This window comes from Podarcis bocagei (assembly GCF_964188305.1).
Source record: "Podarcis bocagei genome assembly, chromosome: 5".
Lineage (NCBI taxonomy): Eukaryota > Metazoa > Chordata > Lepidosauria > Squamata > Lacertidae > Podarcis > Podarcis bocagei.
The window spans coordinates 79,359,694-79,366,238 of NC_138129.1; positions in this window are offsets into that span (position 1 = coordinate 79,359,694).

The window sequence follows — 6,545 nt, forward strand, 5'->3', positions numbered from 1 at the left end:
GTCGCCTCCCTGCTGCTCTTCCATGTCCCTGCTTCAGCTCAGAGACGTATAATAATAATAATAATAATAATATAACAACAACATTTATACCCGGCCCATCTGGCTGGGTTTTCCTAGCCACTCTGGGCAGCTTCCAGCACAGGCTTCCTCAAACTCGGCCCTCCAGATGTTTTGAGACTACAATTTCCATCATCCCTGACCACTGGTCCTTCTAGCTAGGGATCATGGGAGTTGTAGGCCAAAAACATCTGGAGGGCCAAGGTTGAGGAAGCCTGTTCCAGCACATATAAGAAAACCATATCTTTCTGCTCCCCTGCCCTAGTGGATCAGGCCCAACAAGGCACATTTGGTGGTTCCCACATCATGGTTCCTAACACTGGCTGACTAGATGCCTCTGGGAAGCCTACAAAAGGGGGCACAAGGGCAACGGCCCTTTCTCCACTGCTACTACCAATAGACCAAATGCAACTATTACGGAAACCCAAATAAAGATGGGGCAAGGAGGGCTGGGTGAGTGTCAATGTGTTACCATGAACCAGACTCAGTCTTCATTAAAGGTAAATTCGGTCCAGTCGTGACCGACTCTGGGGTTGCAGCGCTCATCTCACTTTATTGGCCGAGGGAACCGTCGTACAGCTTCCAGGTCATGTGGAATAACTAAGCCACTTCTGGCGAACCAGAGCAGCGCACGGAAATGCCATTTACCTTCCCACCGGAGCGGTACCTATTTATCTTGGCAGGGGGTTGGACTCGATGGCCCTTGTGGTCTCTTCCAACTCTATGATTCTATGATTCTATCTACTTGCACTTTGACGTGCGTTTGAACTGCTAGGTTGGCAGGAGCAGGGACCAAGCAACGGGAGCTCACCCCATCACAGGGATTCAAACCGCTGACCTTCTGATCGGCAAGTCCTAAACTCTGTGGTTTAACCCACAGCACCACCCGCTGCATTAGGGGGAGCTTTTTACTGTGTCGCTTTCTATCTAGAGAAGGTCACAATGTTGTTGTTATCTTCCTTCATTGATGAAAGGAGATGAGAGAGTCCGATAGGGAGGTTATGTTTGTGTGGTGATTCTGCAATGTTATTCAAATGACGAAGAGAAGAGTGGAAATGCTCCCAGGCTACCTTCGACAGGGTGGTCCAGTCAGGGAGCGTCTTCATTTCAGCTTGACAACAAAGCCAGTTCTCCTGCGGGGAGAATCTGGTCACAAAGGAGTGGAATCGAGCAGTTCTGGCAAGGAGACACAAACAGTCAGAGCTCAGGTGGTTCAATATATGCCCATATTATTATTGGTAAAATCCCGTCAAAGAACACAGTGGCTTCAGTCCGCTGATGATATATAAAGCAGTGCTTGTTCTATGCACTTAGAATATGGTTTGGTCTCATATCCAACTGTGCCACTATCTCAGTGCAATAAATCACTCAAAAGTGAGATTAGCCAGTTACACCTTCAGCACTGCAGGAGAATATGCTGATTTGCCTGATTAAAAATATGATGTGTTTGAACTGCAGATCTGATTGGCTATTTTTACTTTGGAGCCATACTATAGCTAGCACAAAGGTTAATTATTTCAGCAGTGTGGCTAATGCTTATCTGCAGAGCAAAATCATATTGTGTGGAGTTTAGCTGAGGTTATACTGGCCACAGTTCAATACAGTGGTAGATGCATTTAAGCCAGTTGAAGTAAATGCACGTATCCCTGCACCTAACCTTGAGTAGGACTGTGGCCATTGGCTACAGCAGAGCTTTCCAAACCGTGTGTTGTGACATGTTTATTGTGTTAGCTGCAGTGTGTAGGTGTGTCACGGGAATGCTCCCTGCGATCTGCCCAGGGTTGGAAAAGGATTAGTTTAACCTCCGGTTTGCGAGGAAAACTGAATTACTGTGTCGCGAAATGATGCGTGTCTAAAAAGTTGGTCACAAACATTAAAAGTTTGGAAAGTTCTGGGTTATAGAAGCATGCAGGTAGGTTAGGAATAAATTCCATTACATCTGTATTAAGGGATATTTAATCTTTCAAGATTTGATTACTATTTCATTTGTTCATGTTGGTGCTTTGATAAGATGAAAACTCTAGGTGACCATAATAGCTGAAATGTTATCTCACCATGTGCAAGCACACTTGGAATACTGTGTACAGTTCTAATTGCCACATCTCAAACAAGGTATTGAAGAGCTGGAAAGGTTCTGAATAAGGAAACCACAGTGATCATGAGACTGGAACAACTGCCCTATGAAGAAAGAACCTAACATTTTCTGGCTTTTGGGGGGGGGTGAGTAATGGGGGATGGACATGATAGATGTGTCTGAAACCAAGCATGTTGTGGATAAAGTAAATAGGGAGGCCTTTTTCTCCCTTTCTCAAAATACTAGAAGAAGCTGGGGTCATCCAATGAGGCTGAATACTGGAAGATTCAGAACAGACAAACGCAAGTACCACTTCACACAGCACATAGTCACAACTATGGAATTTGCAACCACAAGCCAACTTGGATGGCTTTAAAAAGGGGATTAGACAAATGTTGCTTATCCTTGATGATTATGATCTCCCGCACTGGAGGCACCATGCATCTGAATACCGCTTGCCATGGAGTTCAGGTTGCAGAGAGGGCTAATGCATTCATGTTCTGCTTGCAGGTGTCGCATGGACATGTGGTGCCCACAATGGGAACAGAATGCTGGACTGGACAGGCTGTTCTTATACTCTTCCCTAATCCCTGTTGTTGCTCTATTGTTATTCATTTACAAACAACAACCACCACCAAGTATATTGCAGCACTTTGTCAAAAGTTGTCTGTTTTTGAGATTCCTAATTATGGGTAGTATCCAGTGACGTCTCCCCACTTGTGAAATGGAATTCCACTTGTGCAATACAACATCTGGTTTCTCTTCCTCACACACCTTTACCCCACCCCCACAGGCCCAAAAGCCAATCTAGCAGGTTTCTCAATCCTCTGGAGCAGATTGTGGGGGCTGCAGGAGGAAGGGGAAGCCTGCTCATGCTATCCTGGATCTCACTCACTCAGGTATCAGATTTTCTTTAGGTTGTGCAATATACAGTTCTTTTTTATAAAAAACAAAAATTTCTCATTTATAGTTGGGGGGGGGGAAGAATCTGTTGATCCCCCCCCCAAATCCTACACTTATAAAATATACAGAAATATTTTCATAACTAAATAAATACATTTATATACATGTATTTATATACATCTCTATACATCTACACACAAACACACACAAAAATATTTACAGTGGTACCTTGGGTTACAGATGCTTCTGGTTACAGCTGCTTCAGGTTACAGACTCTGCTAACCCAGAAATAGTACTTTGGGTTAAGAACTTTGCTTCAGGATGACAGAGAACAGAAATCGTGTGGCGGCAGCAGCGGGAGGCCTCATTAGCTAAAGTGGTACCTCAGGTTAAGAACAGTTTCAGGTTAGGAACGGACCTCCAGAACAAAATAAGTTCTTAATCCAAGGTACCACTGTACTTGAATGTTAGGGCCGGTTTGCAAGAGCAAACATCTTCCTGACCAGGGCTTCCCTACTTTTGTGGGCCCATTGAAAACATCTGACATGAGCACATGCAAGCATGCACAACCAAAGGCTTGTTTGGGCACATGGGAAGGCATCTGTGTTGCTCACAGGAGCTGTGGTAGCCATCCATACTTGTATTGAACCTCTTCAGGGAGCTATCGTGGGAGAAGCAAACTAGCTGAGCAAATAAGCATGCAGCTGATTCTGCGCCTCCTGAACGGCCATCTCCCACACCAGAGAACAATTGAGAATGCTCACCTCGGAGCATGTGTTCTCAGAGACTGTGTTTGCAGTCCTATTTTACTATGCACTCATTGCATTTCCAATGCTAGGTTTTTACTCCATGTTCATGTGACGTTATCCAAAATGCATATGTGTCCTTTATAGCCCCATCCTATAAACTGCAGAAAGAAATCTCATCCTGTTATGTAGTGTAGTTTCACCCTGGGCCAACAGGGGGATATTGTATATAGTTTTCTCTCTGGTCTGTAGATAGTTCTCACTCAGGTCCGCGGCAGTTAGTTTAGGCGGGAACTCTGAGCTGTTGTGGTTACAATGTTGACAGCCGGCTGCCTATAAATACAGGCCGGCTGAGCTGTCGCAGTCAGTTCTATTCCAGCTTGTCTTAATAAAGAGCTACTTGAAGAAATCGCTGTGCCAGCTGCTATGTCAACCCACTACTTAATACTGGCGACGAGGATGGGATGGATGGACATCAGAGCACAGCCAGATGCGGCCAGCCTCTGAACTGAGCTGAATCACAGAGCGAAATCACTGAGCGAAATCACTGGGCAGAACCAATTCAGAGCTGACTGTTCTGGCTAGAGCACTGTGTTCCATCCATCGCCCTTCACGCCGGCATCGGAATCATGGCTTCACTTGTGCCTCTACCGCCGTTTGCGCCAGCCTCTGAGTCATGGGACTCCTACCTCGCTCGGTTCGACTGCTACCTCCAAGCCAACGAGCTGACAGCAGTATCAGTGGATCGGAAGCGGGGCCTATTCCTCAGCCTCTGTGGGCCTGAGGTGTTTGAGACGGCCCGAGCATTGGTTGCGCCTGAAGCAGTCCAGGCAACACCATGGGACACGATCCAAGAGAAGCTCCGCAACCACTACGCACCAAAGCCGTCCAAGATTGCTGCCCGCCATGCGTTCTACCACCGGAACCAGGCAGAGGGGGAGTCAATCAACAACTACGCCACCGCCCTGCGACAGGCTGCAATGCACTGTGAGTTCCGAGACTTAGACGATGCCCTGATGGATCGAATCGTCTGCGGGGTCCGGGACATCCATCTGCAACGGCGTCTCCTAGCCAAGCCAGACCTCACGCTACAGAAAGCCATTGAGGAGGCTGTGGCCTCAGAAGCTGCTGAACGCTCCGCCCAGGAGATCCGCAAGTCCAGCAGCCCGCGTCTTGCTAGGGGGCCAGTTCCGGTGCATCATGAAGAGGCCAGCAGTGATGAGGCATCCTCCAGTGAAGACGATGACGTGCACCAGACAAAGCGGGAGCGCCGGAAGCTCCAACAGAAGTCCAAGGGCCAACCGGAATGTGCTGGCTGCGGAGGCGACCATTCCCGTGCCAAGTGTCGATTCAGAGACGCCATCTGTAGGAGGTGTTCCAGAAGGGGCCACATCGCTAAGGTCTGCCGATCGGCTCCGTCTGACACCCCTTCATCGACTCGCAAGTTCAAGTCTTCACTCCAGTCTGCCAAGGAAAGTTGTTTCGCTCTCACCAACTGCCGTTGCCCGTCTGGAACCACGATTGGCCAAACCGACTCGTCTACGCGACGCAAGCTGAACGTCACGGTGCTCATTGAAGGAGCTCCATGTGACATGGAGATCGACACCGGGTCTGCCCTGTCCGTCGTGTCATGGAGCACCATCAAAAGACTGGTACCCAGAGTATCTAAAAGGCAACTCGACTCTCACCGCGTACACCTGAGAGACTACCAGGGAAACGACATTCCCGTGGTAGGCGTTGGCCGGTTCCGGATCACCTTCAAGGATTTTTCGGGCCTGCTCCGGTTGGTGGTGGTCGAAGGTCAGCGGCCAAGCCTCCTAGGGCTAGACTGGTTTGATGCCCTCGGCCTGGAAGTCACCGGCATCAACTGCATCTCTAACGCAGAGACTGAGGGTCTGGTCAAAGACTTTGCCAAGGTTTTTGACGGCACCTTGGGACAATATACTGGTACGCCCATCTCCTTTAGCCTTGATCCACAAGTCGCCCCCATCAAGCTTAAGCCACGCTGGGTTCCCTTTGCTCTCAAGGCTAAGGTGGACGAACAACTGGACAAACTGATCGCCCAAGGAGTTTTGGAGCCCGTTGACCACGCAAAGTGGGAAACCCCCATCGTCACGCCTGTCAAGCCAGATGGGTCGGTGAGAATCTGCGCTGACTACAAGTGCACAATCAACAAGGCACTTCAGCAGCACGCTTATCCGGTTCCTGTTGTCCAACACCTGCTGCATTCCCTGGGTGAGGGTAAGGTCTTCGCTAAGCTGGACCTTGCCCAAGCCTATCAACAACTGCCAGTCGATGATGCCACTGCTGAAGCCCAGACGATCGTCACCCACCGGGGGGCATTCCGTTGCCGCCGGCTGCAGTTCGGGGTGAGTGTGGCTCCTGGCATCTTCCAAAGCCTTATGGAGCGTCTCCTGCAAGGCCTTCCGGGCGTGGTACCATATTTTGATGACGTCTTGGTGTCTGCAGAATCACACCAGCAGCTGTTCGAGCGCCTCCGTGCCGTGCTGACCAGGTTCCAGGAGGCCGGGCTCAAGGTAAAGAGGGAGAAGTGCCAGATTGCCGTTCCACAGGTAGAGTTCCTGGGCTATCTTATCGATGCCTCCGGCCTTCATCCAACCGCATCCAAGATCCGCGCTATCCAGCAGGCCCCCACCCCGAAGGACAAAACGGAGTTGCAGGCATTCCTGGGGCTGCTGAACTTTTATAACATGTTCCTGCCCCACAAAGCCACAGTGGCTGAGCCTCTTCACCGACTCCTTAGC